General features: G+C 42.6%; 1 protein-coding gene across 4 annotated transcripts in view; it reads left to right on the top strand.

Annotated features, from left to right (window-relative positions):
- Window positions 1-751: 751 nt before the first annotated feature.
- ERG (ETS transcription factor ERG) overlaps window positions 752-18996 on the top strand; it is a 217829-nt gene continuing 199584 nt past the window's right edge. The window contains exon 1 of one of the 4 annotated variants that reach the window (XM_014575429.4): window positions 752-1268. The gene's annotated coding sequence lies outside the window, so the exon portion shown is untranslated. Of the gene's footprint in view, window positions 1269-1628; window positions 1650-1984; window positions 2228-18996 lie in introns of those variants that run through there. The other 3 variants (XM_014575421.4, XM_014575424.4, XM_075911963.2) reach the window with 3 other exon arrangements.

Below are 18996 nucleotides of genomic sequence, written 5' to 3'. Positions count from 1 at the left end.
GTGGCTTTATGGGGAGATGTACCTTAATTTATTCCTTTATTCACCTGTTTGGGGTCCTAAATTGTAATCACTACTTTTTGGTTTTCTTGAAAGAGGTGAATATAATGCCTCAAAGCCCCACATGTTCTTGTTACAAGTCATTAAAGCCATTCAATGGACACTTACCTGTCTGTAACACTAATAAGTGTTCAATAGAAAGAAAGGGACAATTAAATAACTGACAGATAGGTCTAGTCTAATACTTTATTTTGCATTCAAGCTACCCACAAAGATGCATTATCTGATCTCCATGAATTGATTGCAGTGGAACAGGGGTGGGATAGATGTGTCCTGTCCTATTTCACTTTTTGTTTAACTTTTACTTATATTTTTTACTTTCTATTAATGTGATGTGGACACACTGAGAACTGTCCTTTGAGACTTAAATAGTCTAAGCTTACTGTTCTGTCAGTAATTCAAAAATCTGTGGTTTGCTAAAACCAATTTCCCCTCACATGATTAGTCTTGGTGGGGAACGACATTTGTGAGACGTCTGGATGCATGCATTGCCAAGTACCATTTGGCATCTACAGAGTTAAAGGTCCTTGGAACCTATAAGACCTGGTCTAGGCAGTATCTAAAATCAGTACTAGACCCACTTTATTTTTTCCTTAAAAACAGGAAATGGAGCCCTGAAGGCTTTTTAACTGGAGAGAGAGTGGGGAGGGGGCACACTGGCTCTACCCATATCCAGCCCTGAGCCTGACCCAGACTTGGGGGTCTCTCTGTGTGGGTTCCCCCCCATTATTTTGGCAGACTTTTTGGAATGTCTGGGAGCTAAGGGCTTTGCTTCATAGAGCAGAATTCTGAAGCAAGAAAAAGAGAAAGTTATAGACTAAACCACAGAAATGTAAACATGTCTGCAGCTAAAATAACTCCACTTTCATTGAAAACACTCCTCACTCACAATCAGACTTCTGTGTGCTATGCTCAATAAAACTGCCCGTTAATAGTAAGCAATTAATACATTATGTAGCCCTGCTTTAAAAACCGAGACACTTTTAATTATGATTATTGTTATGATCATTAAAGGAGTACTCGATTTTCTTCTTTGCATACTTTGCTCTCTATTCCCACTGGTAGCTGGAGTTACTAGCTGGGAAAGTGCAGGAGAGGTGGCTTTCAGAGCATGAGTGAGAGCACCATGAAATGAACGGAAGGAACATTGCGAAGGATAAAGTAAGGAAAATGCAGTTTCAGCCCGAAGATAAGGGAGAGAAGACACCTCGGTAAGAACCCTTTTAATTTTAAAATGATTTTGTTGTGTTTTTGGGGGGGAACGGGGAGGTGCAGGGTGGAGGGGCAGGTTACACAGTCTACATGACACTGAGGAGACCCTCACGTGGTTTGATGGATTTCCTTCCATTCCTTGTCTTTTTGTCCTGTTTTATGCATCCTTTCCATCGCTGATGCGTCATGCTTGGTTTCTAAAAATCAGTGGACTGTCCTTATCAGGGCTTCCTTCCCTCCACTTCCTCACCTTGACCATCCCGCCGCCTCGCCGAGCCTTTACGTCTACCCTCCTGTCTCGGCAGAAGCGGGACCACAGTGCGACCGGCTGCAATAGTTGCCCAGCACTGCACCCCGCGCTTGTCTTGCCTTGAAGCGAGGTAGCTGTTTTGCACTTTCACGGCTGCGTCCCCTCGGCTCCGGGCTCCGGCTTGTCTGTCACGGCAGCCTTTGCACACACCCCTTCCCTGTACACTTCGCTGGGCTGGCCGGGAGCGAGACCCCGGGCGCCTGCCTGGGTTCTCTCCGCCAGCCCAGGCGAGGCAGTTTTCAGGTCTCGTCCCCCCCTCCCTTCCCCCCCCGCCCTTCTGAGCACCGGGCTCCCCGGCTGGAGGGGACCCCCCGAGCCCGCTCTCTAGCCCATCCGGTCTCTTCACCCCCTCCCCCGTCCCATGCGCTGGGGCCATGCTCACCCGCGCGCGCCCGGGGCTCGGAGCGCCCGGGGCAGGCGGCGGCGGCGGCGGCGGGGCCGGTCCCCCCGCACTCCGGGAGCTGGGGCGAGCCTGGGCAGTGGCCCTGCTCCATGATTGGAGCAGGAGAGCGGAGCCCGGGGCCCGCGCTCTGGGCCGAGCCCATTCCAGGCGCAGTGAGTCAGTGCAGCCTGCGGCTCCCCCCGGCCACTCGCTCCCTCGCACGCTGGCGGCCGCTGGCCTCTCCCCGCAGCCCCGGACGCGCCCCGGTGAGTCCCTTCCCCGTCCCCGCTCGGGCTGCTGGGCCGGGGGCGCGGCGGCAGCAGCGGGGGCTGGGGGAAGTTTGACAGGGAGCCGGGCGCACTTCCCCTGCCGGCCGGGGCGCGCCTGGCGGGCGCCGGAGGGGCTGGGAGATGCCGGCCGGCCGGGGCTGCACAGCGGGGCCGTGAGGCGCAGGAGCTGCTTGCACTTCCGCTGGGACTAGCGGCTGCTCCCGCCGGCTGGGCTCAGCCTGGCCGCCCTTGCGCTGTGACAGCCCGGCCCCGAGCTGCTGCTCGCCCCGCGCAGGAGCCGCCCGGGGGTGCGCGGGGGGCGCGAGGGAGAGCTGCGGGCACTGGCGGGGGCTGCTTGGGAGCAGGGTGACAGGCTCCGCGGGAAAGTTTCCTGTCCCTGGCATGGGGTGTGTGTCTATGGGTGGGTAACGTTACTTCCCCAACTCTGCGTGTGTGTGTGTGCTGGGGGGAGATATTCCGGTGAGGTTAGGGATGCACTGGAAACGTGCTCCCACCGGCAGGGTGATAGATGCCCTGCTTATTGGTAAAATAAGTGGAGCTTTCCGTGGGGCAGCCGAAAAATGATGCGTGCGCTCGGTGTTTTTTTGCACAAGCCAGAAGGCTTGAATTAAGGTGCTGCCTTGGTTTTGGGTGAATGGCTGTAAGACATCCTCTGGAAGGAGTTTTTATACAGCTGATGTAGATCTCATAGCAGATAGCTGTGAAATAGGCGCCCTCAGCACCTTGCGAAGCTATAGGTGGAATAGCTGCAAGCCAAGTCTTGTCTTTGGAGTTGCTTGTTATTACTGAGGGTGATCCCACTCTTTTCACAGTTTATCTGCTCAAGTACTTGTATGCGTTGAGCATATCAACTTCTAAGCCCTTATTATTTTTAGTTTTCATCATTAGATCTACTGAATAGTAGCAGAAATATAGTTTTATGTCCGCTCTCCCCTCATCTATCCTTTGAAACTTTACTTGTAATGCCTTCATACAGTTTTTTTCTTCCTGGCTGCTGACTTTGTGGCTATTTCCCTATGGTTTTTCCATATTTTGTTCCTTTTGGTAATAGCAGCACCAATATTTTCCCGTCCTCATATAAATCCATGATTCAAAATTAACTGGTACCAATGGTACCTTTTCAGTTGTATTGCTCCTGCAAAAGTTAAATGGTGTTTTAGATCTGTTTTCCTAATGATTTAGTTAAACTGAGATTATCTACTGAGATTCAGAATAAGTATACTAATATATAGTTAGTGATCAGCTGACTTTTCTAGCTGAACTTTGAGTGTAAATAATCATAGTTACAAAAACTAAAGCTGCAAGTTAAAACTGGCATATTCATGACTTTATTTATTGCCAGTCTACAGAACAGCAAGTCAACTTTTATTTTTTAGTCAAAATTCGAATCCTACTGTATATTAACAAAAATGAATGCTTCAGTAGTCTGTAGTTTACATTTTGTCATGCAATTTTGAGTTCACTAGGGAAAGTGGGATACTTAGGGCTATGGACTGCACATGGAGAACTGTCACATTCCTTTGTTTTAACCCCTTATCCACTTCTATGGTTTCATTTAAGCAAAAGGCTCAGACTGAGCAGAATGTTTGTGGCTCAGACAAGAAATCAAAACTTTAATTATATGAATGTAGGGATTGTTAAGCCCATGTCTGATTAATACATTCTGATTAATTGGAGAGAGAAGAGGCTTTAAATTGAGTGTTTGACAGCTTCTTAATTAAAAATAAATAAGAAAAGGTATATCAAACCAATACACCAACATGATGTGATAAGAATATTTTGGTACAGAATATCTTACGCATTATTTAAAGGAAGGCTTTTTAAAAATATAGAGAGATTGTAAGCTAAGTTATTTTTCAGGCCTAATATTATTGTTTCATACAAACGTATGCAAACACTAGCTAACTTGCTTCAAATCTGTGTAAACCTTTGCAGGAAAAAAAAATCCTCAGCTCAAAAAGCATTTCAGGGTTTAGAGTTTTGAATAGCATCTACCCCCACCTTTCCCCAATTTATTCCCAAAGGTTAAACAAATCATATAGTACTGGATAGAGTTACATGGTACAAGAATTTTATAAATGATCTGTCAGTGTAAGTTCTAGATGTGATTAGTGTGTTTTTACCATAGGATTTTAGTGCTGCTAAAATGTTACTCAGTTTTGATTATATGTTGTGTAGTCTTTACACAAGTAGTAGTCCCCAAATGTTTTATATATTAGACACATCTTTTATATATTAGACACATCTTTCACCTTATATTTAGTAGCATTGTCTCTACACCCCTTTTATTTCTTTGAAATACTTTTAATGAAGTTTCTGTGAATTCTTTGTCACACTCTCAAACAACACAAGACTTGAATTCCAATGAGGGATTTAAGTGAAATATGCAATGAGAGCAAAATGCAGATTGCAAAAAAGCTTCATGTATATAGTCAGGTTAAACTTTTTCAATCTGAAATTCCACTCTAATTTCAATAGCTAAAATCATGGTTGCTTTGAAAATATTCTTTTGTCATTTTGGTATTATGAGGCACTCATGTGACTTTATCTGCTGTTATATGAAAAGCTTATTTTGTGTATGTATTAGATACATTTGTAAATAAAATATAAAATCCTTGGATAACTACTTGTGGTCCAGCAATATAGCAAGAGCAAAATAACCACCGATGAGGCAAATCCCTTTGTATTCCACTCTCACAAAATGCCAACTCGCCACTATCTAGATGTAAGGCTAATTTGGTTGGTTCTCTCTCACCTGAGTAGTTCATTAATGATGCACTGTGCACATACTCAGCAGAGCACCCGTTCTTTTTCCTACTTATTCACCCTCAGTGAGGTCTAAAGAACTTCAAGATCTTTTGCAGTAATGATGGCATCTGGGCATACCGAAATGTTATATTTCTTTCCCCTCCTTTTACTTGTGGGTACCATTCTGTAATAGTCAAGTACTTAACAGAATGGGTTAGCAGAGCCTTTTAAAGCAGTGAGACCAAAAAGGACTCTTTAATTGAAAACAACACTTAGAAATGTTTTAATTACTGTGGAATTGGTTATTTTCACAGTAAATACATTTTTCTGTTAAAGGCAAATGGACAAATTAAGGTTATGCCTTATTTCCTTTCATCATGCAACTAGTTATGTGGAAGTCAATGGGACCTACACCAGGCAGAAGTTGCTTACATGAAGTGTGTGCAAGAAAGAGTCCTGTGAGCCTGATCCAGGCTGCATTTTTCTAACACGCGGTTGCTCTTTTAGTCTGTATTTTATATGTGCAACTTTCCCATCTGTTAGTTTAAAGAGATTTTCTTCATAAAATATATTTTAACCAGACACTTTCAGCATAATGTTCATCCCTGGGTTTTTTAAAAAAAATACCTTTCAAGCAATAATACCTAACTCTGGTTTTCATTATTGTCCACAACTAGTCACTTTCACAACCAATAGAATATTTTTCCTAACATGGTCTTGGTCCTGCATGTCTTATTCAGGCAAAGCTCCCACTGATGTTAAACATCCCTGAAATTTTTCCTGATTATAGAATTCAGATTTGAGCTCTATGAATTCACATTTAATTTAGTATTCTTCAAGATGAGGAATTAAGAGGGAAACATTTAATATGCTTACTTGGTAGCATAGTAAGTTTGGTGTAGGTAGAATGCTGGCAGTCTAAAATTACTTTGCTAAATTTAAAAGTAAGTAAAAATAGGCAATAGAAAAAAAATTAAAGGGTATGTCTAAATATGGAGCTGTGGACATATCTGTTACATTTAACCTGAATTTAACTTCTTCTATTTATAGATAGTGGTGTTTGTAATACAATCTGTTGGATTTGATTGAATATAGAAAATAGTAACTTAATAATGAAAACTAAAGTGTATACACTTCTTTAGATAGAGAACATGCATGCATACTATTGATTAACATAGATGTGGTATGAAAAATAAAATATCTGAGTTAGACTTTTTTATATTGTCTGAAGAACTAAAGTGATATTGGATCTAGAGTAAACATGAATGGATTCACTAAAAGTCTGATTTCCATACATCCAATACAGGTAAAACTTCCACTAATTTCAACATTTTGCCTGCATAGAGTAGCAGATTGTGCTCTAAAGATTTTTTTTTCAGTTACATTGCAACCACGCTCAAAGTCAATGCTTTATAATTTAGAAATTTGTTAGGAGAAATAGATTGTTCTTGCCTGCTGCTTGCATCAGATGAAATCCCTTCTTGGCACAACTTCATTCCAATAAAAACTTACTCTAAGACTAAAAGAACAAAAATCACTGGTTATTTTTGTTATATAACAAAATTAATATTTATATGACGCATTATCAAACAGAAGACAATAACCATATGTTTTCATTTTATCTTGAAGTACAATACACAAAAGGTCCTTAGTATGCCTTGATGGAGAGTAGTTTTAAACTAACGCCACAAACTTGCAACTACATACTACACACAGGAGTATCCTCATTGAACTTCATGTATGAGGTCACTTGTGTGTATGTGATTATTTTGAGTTAACGATGTTTCAAAATAAAGGATCTAATCTATCAGGAGCCCACCATCATGACATTTGGGTACCTGTGAAAGTATTCTTCCAAAATCATGACTTCCAGTTTCTTAACTCTCCATCAACTGGTGACATGCTTGTATTGTGCCTTTATTATAGCAATCAGTAGATTACTCACGGGTTTTGATATTGTATAGTATTGTTAAAATAGTTAAAGTTGTTACCTTTTAAAACTGGCTGGGCCTAAAAATGATCATTTTTATTGATTTTCACCGTATTTTGTTGAGTTCCTTGGGGATCTGATATTTAACTCAGAATGTTCAACCACCGGTGCCTAAACTTAGGGAGCTAAATTCATGTTTAGGCTGTCAGATAAGGGACATGGTTTCCAGATATGCTAAATATGGAATAAACATACTAATTTTTAGGGGTCCAATTCAAAAAATGTTGGAGTAAAAAGCAGATTCTGCAGAAAGTCTAAAAATGAGTGCGTATGTGATATCATTTCACAAGGAACCAGGAGTTGGAAAGTCTGTTCAGAGAACTTTGCAATGGCTTAATAGATGACCTCTTCTTGAGAGCAGGGGGCCAGCGTTTGTGGGTAGTTGGATAGCAGAGTTAAGCAAAACATGGCCAATGGGACATACAATAATAAGTTTTCACCAGATCACATTCATTTACAGAAAAGGGACACAGCAGGTCATGGACTGGGTTGTAATAGCAGCAGCAACTGGATATGCCTACATAACAAAGAAAAATCCGCATCTGGCCTTGCCAGCTGGCTCAGGCTGTGGGGCTGTTTCATTGCTGCGTAGACTTCTGGGCTCAGGCTAAAGGCTGAACTCTGGGATCCTTTTACCATGCAGGTAATAGCAGTACTGAGCAGGTTGGTGAAGAGTAAGATTCCATTCCTTGCCCATGCCCTAGCATAGATCCCTTCCACACACGTTTTTTTACTGCAAGCAAGTAATTCATCTGAAGAAGTGGGTTATACCCATGTAAGCTCATACATCTACATGTTTTGTTAGTCTTTAAGGTGCTGCAAGACTATTTGTTGTTTTTTAAGTTTTTCCAGCTCCAGACTAACTCGGCTACCCATCTGAAGCTTAAAAATATTATTGTTATTGTTATCCCTCAGTATTACATTGTTTGTTAAAAACCCACAAACATACAAACAAATCTTCAGAACATACAAGACCTTTAAGCATAAAAGGAGGAAAGCTATGACCATGAGTCAATGCTGATCACAAACTCTCTGTAGTTTTATTGAACTCTCCACGGAAACCCAGCGTTTTAGGTGCTCAAATGCACTCAATCTCCTTTGAATTCCCTTTACATTTTCACATTGCTTAAGAGGGCTTCTGTCTTCTGGAAACCACTGATCATGATGTCTTGCACTCCTGGTACGTCTACACAGCAACATTATTTTGAAATAATGCTAGTTATTTTGAAATAATGTTGAAATACTGTCAAGCTGGAGGACTTCTTACTCCGACTCCTGTAACCCTCATTGCACGAGGAGTAAGTGAAGTTGGAGGAAGAGTGCTCTATTTTGAAATAAGTGCTGTGTATTTTGAAATAAGCTACGTAATTGACATAAGCCCTGCTGTATAGACACACCCCTAATGTATTCTTGAACTGCCCCCTGGAGATCACCTCAAGTGCCCCAGTAATCATTAGGGTGCTCCACTAATCATTTGTTCTAGTTTTCCATAAACATTCCCCTTTGTGGCAGAGTTCTTCATACTTTGCTATCTTCTCTTTCATGTTTCTGTCTGCTCCCATGGCAATGTCAGTTAATATGATCTTGCTTGCCTTCTTTTCTACATCAGCTATGTCCAATCTGTTGGTCTGTATCATTTAGTTCTGTGACAATTACCAGATGGAATTATTTATTTCATGTTTAAATTATTGTGGTAGTGCTGACAGTCTTGTTTGAGGATGAAGGCCCTGTTGCACTACTTACTATATACATTCATATCTTTTAAATTATGAATCACGCAGATTACAAACTTTAGCAAAGGTAAGAAAGTGTTACCATTCACTATAGTGCTGTGTGTTGGCTAATTTGTTTTTGTTGATTAAAAGTAGATATATTTAGCATATGGGATATGTTTTACTCATACTGTTTTTTTAAAACTATTTTTTTATTCAACAGTTTCTGTGTATTTAGTCAAATTATCCTCAACAGAAATAAATGTATTAATGCAAGTCACACAAGTGTGTTGAACTGTACAATGAATGACTTATAAAAGTTAAGCTCTACATCACAGTTTTATACTTTCCAGTATTATTTAGAAAATTAAAATGGTCTGTATAAGGAAAGAAATGACTGGATATGCAGAAGCAAAGGCTTCTAAGCTAATTTCGGTTTTCTAAGGAAGCTTTGTCAATTCTGGATAAAGTCCCTAATAGATTTAAACTTTGATTTAAAAATCAGTTTATGAAATGGACTATTCTCTATCAAATGAAGAAATTAGCTCTTGAGGATTTATGGCATTACTTCAAAAGTAATGTGATATATTTCATTACAACATATAGTGGGACTGAACTTCAAAGTCTGCTTTAGAAAGAATCTTTCTCTTTTTTTTTGAAAAACCCCATGTAAAATAGGTATGATAAAATTAAACCTTGAGTTTTCAAAAGAAACTTTTATTGTCACAATTGCTACTCTGAATGTAGTCGAGTGTTCAAAAGTTTATAGGTTTTCTTAAAATACAGTTATTCCAGTGGCATCAAAAGTAAATTTTAACAGAAACAATGTAAAAAATGTAAGGACCCAATTTTGCCCTCATTTACACCCCATGCACATACTGATTTCATTAGAGTTGCCTAAGGTAAAACTCAGAGAATATGACTAAATAACTTGTAAATGGAAAAAAAGTTATCTAGGTGTTTTTTTTAACAGACAACAGTCTGCACAATATTCTGCATCTCCTGCATATGAGACAAGCCAAATCATCTGCCACCAATATGTATGTCAGCATCCTGAAGCTATAAGAAACAGATCTAAGGTTATGTCTATACTGCAGTGCTATTTCGGGATACTAGTGGTATCCCGAAATAGTTACCCCACATCTTTTGAACGTATCCGCTACTTCAAAATATAGCGGGCGTGCTATTTTGTCATCCCTGTAAACTTCATTTTATGAGGAGTAAGGGATGGCTTGAATAGCATTTTATTTCAAAATTTGGTGCTGTGTAGACTGCACCAAATTTCGACATAGCCAATTTCGAAATAGACTTGAAATAATCTACGCAATTTGCATAGTGCAAATTGCATATCTTATTTTGAGTTTCAGGTAGCCCTAGGTAGCTATCACTAAGGCCCCAATTCAGCACAGCACTTGGGCATTTACTTAAATTTAAGTACAGGCAGAAATGATTTGCTAAGATTTTGATTCTGTTGTCCTTTATTCAGGCAAACCCCTACTGACTGAACAGAAGTTTTACTGAAATTAGAATTGCACCCTTAGGGCATGTCTACACAGCAGTATTATTTCAGAATAACTGACATTATTCCAAAATAACAAAGAGCATGTGTACATGACAAGCCTTTATTTCGAAATAATGTCAAGCTGGGGGACTTTTTACTCTGATGCCTGTAGCCCTTATTTTATGAGGAGTAAAGGAAGTTGAAGGGTGTTCTTCCTTCGACTTCCTGCTGTGTAGACAGCGCCTAAAGCAGCGTTACGCTATTTTGTCTTAAACTATGCAGTAGACATAGCTGAAGTTGTGTAGCTTAATTCGACTTTAGCCCTGCTGTTTAGACATACCCTTAGAGAGTGATTCCAAACCTACTGACGTCAAGGAAAGACTTCAATTGTCTTAAATAGGTTTTAAATCAGGTCCTAGCATACTAGCAGCTGATTTCAGAGAGACTGAACAAAAAGCATCTGACTGCAAAGACATCAACAGAATGATACAAAAATTTTAAATGAACAATAAAACAGATTTAGCATTAGCACATTATGTTATTTAACAGCATGTAATTATATTGTTTCTATATATACACAAAACAGTGTGGCTCAGCTTAAAAATGAATATACACTACCAAAAGAGCAAAAACGTTTGTCAGTCAAACAGATGCTAAGTCTACCCTTACAGTATAGTACTTTCTCCAGAAAAGGAAGAAAAGCTATTTCATGCTTTCTGGTGTGATGTGTATTTTAAATTTATTCAAAAAAGTGACTATTTTAACCATAAAAAGTTTCAGTGTTAAGTCAGTATTGAAACAAGATAGACATATACTGTACTCTTACTGAGATTCCATTCTGCTGATGACAGAACCAAGATATCTTAGAAATGTCAATTTGTTTTTTTAAAGATGTGTTCAAGTATGTTTGACATTTTTTTAAACATTGAGTGAATTTCACCCGCTCTGTGGTGAAGAGGCCCGGCAGAAGGCCTCTGGGGAGGGGAGGGTGTCACGTTGAAGGGCTTAACTCGAAATAAGCTACGCGAATTGAGCTGTGTCAATTGCGTATCTTATTTTGAAATAGCTTATTTAAAAATAGGAAGCGTCTACACAGTACTTATTTCGAAATAGAGCACTCTTCCTCTGACTTCCCTTATTCCTCGTACAATGAGGGTTACAGGAGTTGGAGTAAGAAGTCTTCCAGCTTGACAGTGTTTCGACATTATTTCGAAATAACTCCTGCTGTGTAGACACAGACTAAGTTATTTCAAATTAGCACAAGTCAGGGATTTCCAAACTTTTTGATACTGGGGGCCAGTAAATCCATTCACGAGCTTTTGGAGGACCGGTAACATTTATTTGCATATTTGTGTATTCATTAAGCAAATGATGACTATGCAAATAAATTATTTCTGGTCCTCCCAAAGCCTCCAGTGCCAACTTTAGCCCACAGAAAAGTCAGTCAGGGCCACACAAGTGAGATACAAAACCACAACCCCTCCAAATCTCTGAAACCTCACTAATGTGAACCCAACAGTGCTTGTGGGTGCTGGGACAGAATTCTGGGGAAGGGTGCCAATGAGTGCTGGGGCAGGAGACAGAGTCCTTGCAGGTGCTGGGGCAAGGGACAGGGTGTTTGTGGGTGCTGGGGCAGGGTACTTATGGAGGTCTGGGGGGGAGGGGACAGGGACCGATACCTGGGGATCCTGTAGCTGCCAAGGCCCAGGAAGTGTGCGGGGCTGCTCCCCCGTCCCCCAAACAGTGGCGCGGTACCTGACACGTTGGTCCGTTGCATGCCAGATACCTTCCTGCACAGGGGGAGGAGGAGTCCTGGACCGCGCCAGCCCCAACTGCTCGGGCAGCGTGTGCCTTGCTCCTCCACTCCCCATGGCAGCACGCGCTGCCCGAGCAGTTGGAGCTGGTGTAGTCCCGAATTCCCACTCCCTCCCCCACACACAAGAAGGCAGCAGGGGAACAAAGTCCCCAGCCCGCGATGGACCGCCATTTTAGATACTGTGCCAGCTGTTGGAGCAGGGGGGAGAGCAGCCCACGCACTTCCGGGACCTAGCACGCAGCTACAGAACTGCCCCCCCAACCCCGCAGGAAGCCCGCGTTACCTCCATTGACACTGGGAGTTCAGCACGGCGTTCATATTGGGGGTTGCAGGCAGCAAAGCGGGCTCTTGCAAAAAATTTTCTGAGGCCCGGTATTTTTTTCCTAAGGACTGGTACTGGGCCATGGACCACAGTTTGGGAAGCGCTGGTGCAAGTTATTTTGAAAAAGTGTTGTGATGTAGACATACCCTACATCACTTAAATCTTTCAAACCCCACATACACTCTCAAAGCAGGGTGTAAGTAGCATAAGCTTGTGTTGACCCTCTGCAGAGAGTTGTTTTTACTCAGTGAGTGGTATCTTGTCGTGTGACTTCTCAAAGTGGTGTGCTGAACAAGTAGGTGCAGCTTACCTCTGAAATAGTAGTTATATTTTGAAAAGTAACTCTTTAAGAGTCAGCATAGTAGGGAGTAGGGATGTTCCATGCTTTGTAGGCTTTCAGTAAGTTCCAGACTATAGCAACTGGGGAAAAGAAAAAACAAAAACAAAAAACGAGCTTTGCAAACTTAACTTGGATTCTGAGCATTGTTGCTTCTGGCTTGTGGAACAATACCAGTAGTAAAGAATCTGCAACTAGAGTTTAGCGAACACATTTCTGGATGGAGGTTTTAGCCAGATTAGAATCACTCTAAGTTTCTCGTTGCTGTGGTGGTTCTGCAGGACTAAAGAGAACTGAAAAATAGTAAAAAATCTATTTTAGTCACTGAAGTAAGCAGACATGACTCAGAAAACACACAGGGGACAGATCTGTTGAATAAAAAGGTGCCATTTTTTTACACAGTCAGTTTTCTGCCCATAAGTGCCCTTTAAACTCTTACTAAAATAACATGCTCTGGCACTGCCCTTGGAAAACTGAAATCTGAGCGAGAGAGGGTTGCTTTGCTGTATTTCAGCATCCACTTCAGGACTCAACAAACTGTGTGCGATATTTGTAATGAATCTGTGGCATAAGATCATACTGCACTTAAAAGACACATTGAAAGAAGCTATTTGAACTCCTTGGGAAGAAGATTTCTGTTTGGAACATTTCAGCATTTGGAGGGGGAAAAGCGTGATTCCCATTTCCCTTAAAACTGCACGTTAATGGTACAATGAATCATAATTCTCAGTAAGTCTTAGCCATCCTAGATATCTTAGTAAGAGTACAAATTTAATTGCAAACCCTAAATTAGATGTGTATTAAGATTATTGTAATCATTCAGTGCAGTTTACACTTAGAATGTGCAAAGTGAGTGGTCTGTGCTAAAAATGAGTCTGGAACCAACGTAAGTCATCTATGTTTATGGTCTTTGAGAAAATGAAGTAATCACTGGCAACCAAAACACCTAAAGTGGTAATGCTGGTATTCAAGTCAGATTAAAATGTTCACTGCTTCTGTGCATTTAGGGCCTCAGCCAGTCCCACTGAAGTCAAGGGAGCCAACTGAGGATCTGCCCCAAATGAGACTTTCCAATTGATTTCAGTGGAACTTATATTTGGCCCCTATTTCATAATTTGCCATGGAATCAGCAATGGGGTTAAAGAGGGAAGTGGATCACAAGATGCCACTCACTCCTAAATATGTGGTAGTGAATTTCTGAGCTCTAGTCTGTTGAGGATTCAAACCCATTCATACATTTCACTGCAACCACAAATGTGGAATTGTCACATAAGGTATCATCTCTCAGAACAGTAATCCTATCAAAACACAGAAATTATAGATGTGCTGTAATATGGTTGGCCACTCCCCACTTCCTGTTAGAGCTTGATGTCATTCTACAGCGGGGTTGGGCAATAATTTTTGATGGGGAGGTCACTCCATGATTTTGGAAAGTGATCAGGGGCCACACTCTTCCATGATATTAATGGAGGAGGTGCAGGGTCTGGGATGGAGGTTGGGTGCAGAAGGGAGCTTGGGGTAGGGGATTTGGGTGCAGGAGGAAGTGTGGGGTTTGGGAGGGAGTTTGAAGGAGGCAGTTGTGACCTGAGGCACTGGACTGGAGTGCAGGGGTTTGGGTTGTGACCTGGAACAGGAAGGAATGGTGACCTGTGGTACAGGGGTTTGGGTTTTGACATAGGGCAGGGGACTGGGGTGCAGAGGTTTGGGATGTGATCTAGGGCAGGAGGAGGTTGGGACCTTGGGCAAGGGATTAGGGTACAGGGTCTGGGAGAGAATATGGGTGCAGGAGGAAGGCAGAGGGTTTGGGTTATGTGGGGTAGGGGGACAGAAGTGGGGGCAGAGGGTTGGCATAGGGAGGGGCTGGAGTGCCAGAGACAGACTCTGGCCAGGAGACTTATGTGGGTTACTCCCATCCAGCAGCCCAGTACGTTTCTGAGGCAGCCTCTCTGCCTGCCCCACCCTGCCTCTGCACATGCTGCAGGGACCATGGGCATGTGTGAATAACTACAAGCCAGAGGGGAGGACGATGTAGTGTTTAGTGTGCTGCCTGTTACTCAAAGAGGCAGCTCCCATTGGCCAGAAACCAGCCAATGGATTATGCTGGCAGTGGGGGCGGCTCGTGAAGTCCTCCTCCTTCCCTTCAGGCTCATAGTTGTGAGAGAAAAATGGCCCAACAGCTGCTTTTCCGAGCGGCATGTGGGTGGAGCAAGGCAAGCAGGGAGCCTACCTGGGGCTCCCCGCTGTGTGCGTGGGCCAGATCTGGTGGCTTGGTGGGCAGGATCCAGCCCACGGGCTGTATTTTGCACAGCCCTGTTCAATGTCATCCTCTTTCTGTTTTCCTCCCTCCTCGAAGCCCTTTAACAACTCAGGGTATGTCTACACTGCAAGCTTATTTAGAAATAGGGTGTCCACACTACAGGGAAGCCTCCAAATTAGTCTGAGGCAGGTTCCCCTAATGTGGACATGCTATCTCGATTTAGAGCCCCAAGAGGCACTGGGGAGGAATAACTTAGAATGGTCCTGGTGAGGAGCTATTTCGACACAGTGGAGTGTCCCCACATGCCCTCTTCCGAAAGAGCTTTTTTGGAAGAGGCATTATTCCATTATTTTGATTTTCTTTCAAAATAAAGCAATTGCTGTGTGGATGCTAGTACTGTTTTTCCGGAACAACAGCAGTTATTCCGGAATAAAAGTGCAGTGTTACGCACCCTCACTGTCCACACATCATTCCAACTAATCCGCTCTTGGCCCACTTTGTTAAGGCCTTTGGTTCAGTCTGGGTTTCTCAGTCTTAAGTCCAGTTCAGTGCTTCTCTTTGGAGTAACCCAAAATAAGAAAGCAGAAATTCACAGTTTTCAGCCCAGCTGGCCTTTACAGTTTCTCTCAAGCCTCTCTGCCCATAGCATTTTCTCCCACTCACTCCAGCTCTTTCCTTGTCTCTCGGGGGCCTTCTTGCTTCCTGAAATCTTCTTCTACTCTCCCTAACCCCCTTTGCTCTAACTGCCTGCTTCTTTTATATGGGGGAGCACCTGCTCAACCCAGGTTTGGCTCATCCTGTAATCAAGGCTTAGACATAGGCTCCCCAGCTCAGAGGTAAACCGCCCTGTTACAGATTCTGTCCACATTAAAAATGTTCAGTTGGTTTTCAATAAAAAATATACCCAGAGGTCCCATTGAAATAACCCATGATGCAGGGTTTTGGAAATGGCATATGTTCTTTGTGGAGGTAATCCTGTTCTCATGGAATTTTTTTGCCATTAACTCTAGGGGTCAGGGTTTCATCCTAATTCTTCCATTGGAAATGGCCGAGGGTTCAGCCCTGAAATCCTTCAGATCCTGCAATATCTGCAGTTTTTTCGGGGGGGGGGGGGGAGTAGGGGAAAGGAATGTACCTCCATAGTTATCTTCACACCTGAAGCAAATCCTGCCTTTTCAACAGAAGAATTAGAAGAAATTTCCCTAGCATAGACTTGCTGAGTTTCCAGGCTCTGCATAGGTTCTTTCCCTGTAGCCAGGCCCAGCCAAAGAGTGTGCGGGGCCCAAAGCAGCACACTAAGCTGCACGGCCGTGCATCTCTCGGCCGGGTGGGCAGGGCCAGGAGCTGGGCAGCACAGGGTCCTGAATACGGGGGGCCTAAGGCAACCACCTCTCTCTCCTTGCCCAAAGGCCGGGCCTGACTGTAGCTAGAAGTACAAGACTGTATGCATATAGACTTTATGCCTCCTACTGTCCCTGTCACTTTCCAACCTCTTTTCCCAAAGATTCAGGGACTTCTAACATCTTTTTCCTTAGCTTTCTGCCATGGGGCCCAGTAAGACTTCTGGTGAGTTTTGCCACTTTAAAATATGAAAGCATTTAAGATACAACAAAATTAACAGAAAGCATATAGGTTTGTATTGTTCTTAACACACCAGCTTCCTTTCACCTTTGAAGTAGGATGAGTAATTTTCAAAGGGAAGAAGAAAAGGAATAAAAATCATGTATCCGGAACAAAAGTTCCAACTACAGTTCTTGTTAAAGGCATTCTACAAGAGGGTTACACTAGGCTTTCACTAGCCCAAGATCAATCAGTTAATGAGTTCCTCGCACAGCCTGAAATGAGACTCATAGGCTACGTCTACACTGGCATGATTTTCCGGAAATGCTGTTAACGGAAAAGTTTTCCGTTAAAAGCATTTTCAGAAAAGCACATCTAGATTGGCAGGACGCTTTTCCGCAAAAGCACTTTTTGCGGAAAAGCGTCCGTGGCCAATCTAGATGCGCTTTTCCGCAAAAGCCCCGATCGCCATTTTCGCGATCGGGGCTTTTCTGCGGAAAACAAATCTCTGCTGTCTACACTGGCCCTTTTGTGCAAAAGTTTTTCGGAAAAAGACTTTTGCCTGAACAGGAGCAGCATAGTATTTCCGCAAAAGCACTGACAATCTTACATGAGATCGTCAGTGCTTTTGCGGAAATTCAAGCGGCCAGTGTAGACAGCTGGCAAGTTTTTCCGCAAAAGCAGATGATTTTGCGGAAAAACTTGCCAGTCTAGACACAGCCATATAGTTTCTAAACACTTTATTACCTTAAAGAATCACCTGTCCTTGCTGTTTAATTGAAGTGTTCCTACTCCATATATTATTCAGGAAGCAAAAGTTAGTGTATCACTGTGTGGTGCTCATGTAAATCCACGTTGGCTCACAGAGGTGGCTTAGGCATTAGCTCAGCACAGTTTTTTCATGTTGGTGCTTTTGAGGCATATGATGGTCTAGAGGATGCTGTCCTATTACCTGTGCTGCTGGCAATAATGACTTCTTTAGGGAAATAGACAAAGGCAAACCTATTTCCTTCACAATTATGGGGAAACTGGTAGTGCAGAAAATCATTAGGCATTGCTTTACCAAGCCCCTACAAAAATGCCTTCTGTTTAAATTACGATCCTGTTATGACCCCATTATTGTGAAAGAATATCTTGACTATCTTGAAAGAAGAGCTCAGATAAAAATAAAGTAAGTTATACAAGCCACATGCTAGATTGTTAAAAAAATGGATATAATAGGAAAACATTCAAGCCTGTTATGAAGGGGGAAACATTTGGTGTGAGTGGTCAAGAATCTCTCTCCATCCTACCCCTTAAAATATATCACCGTTGTTGGATTTGCACACTCCCATTGAGCACGTAAGCTGTGTGTATTCTTTTAATGCAGTGACTAGCCATATTTATAAATAGTAGTAATAATGGTCCTTGAGGCTATGTCTTCACAGCAGCGTTATTTCAGAATAACTAACATTATTCCCTAATAACAAAGTCCGCATCTACGCTACAAGCAGTTAATTCGACATAATATCGAAATAATGTTGAGCTGGAGGACTTCTTACTCCAACTCCTGAAACCCTCATTGCATGAGGAGTAAGGGAAGTCAGAGGAAGAGTGTTCTTCCTTTGACTTCCTGCTGCATAGACAGTACCTAAAGCCGACTTAAGGTATTTTGACTTAAGCTACACAACTGACACAGCTCAAGTTGCACAGCTTATTTCAGCTTTATCCCTGCTGTGTAGATGTGCCCTAACAGTCCAGTCCTATTCTTGCAGTATGACAGGTTTGTACTTCTCTGCTGCTGCAATGCTGCTCTAGAGTCAAAGCTGAGGATCAGGGCAAATATCTCCAAAGTACAGTACTTTTAAAACATAAACTGAGACAAAGAACGAGTTAAGTAATTTTCATATTGCATAGAGGAAAGTGCAGTAATGGAGGTGGAATTAGAATTCAGGAATTCATAGTTGTGCATCCTGAGCTTAGGCTACTTGAGCACATCTTTACTCGATCAGTTATTTTAAACTAGACTTGGAGTGAAACAATTTTTGTGTAAATTATTAAAATTGGCCTTTTTCAGGGCATTGTAGTAAAGGGATGCAAATTACTGCAAGGGCTCAGAAACATTACATACCGATTCCTAAGGAAAGACACTACAGCCATACAGGTGTAATAATTGCTCACCCCTGCCCCACCATGAGGAAGGTAAGAGTGCATGTGACCCAGTATCCCTGGAGCAACGGGGAGGGAAGAGGACACACGCCCTAACCCTTCTTCCCCCAGGAGCAGTGGGGAAGGAGGAGGCCCTACAGCCTGCGCTGGCCTAAGTCTTCCCAGTCCTGGGAGCAGCTGGGAGGGAGGAGGCCATGTGCGTGTGCCCACTTCCCCCAGGGGGAAGGGATGAATACGCGCACCTTTGCATTCCTGATGCAGCGGGAAGGGAAGAAGCTGCACGGCCCGAGCCTCCCTGCCCCAGGGAGCAGTGGGGAGGGAGGACACCGCGTATACATCTAACATCACAACGGG

The sequence above is a fragment of the Pelodiscus sinensis genome, chromosome 1, assembly GCF_052426305.1.
Source record: "Pelodiscus sinensis isolate ZL-2025 chromosome 1, ASM5242630v1, whole genome shotgun sequence".
NCBI classification, from domain to species: domain Eukaryota; kingdom Metazoa; phylum Chordata; order Testudines; family Trionychidae; genus Pelodiscus; species Pelodiscus sinensis.
Note: the sequence above shows the minus strand (reverse complement) of the source record. Positions and strands in the feature narration are given on the sequence as shown.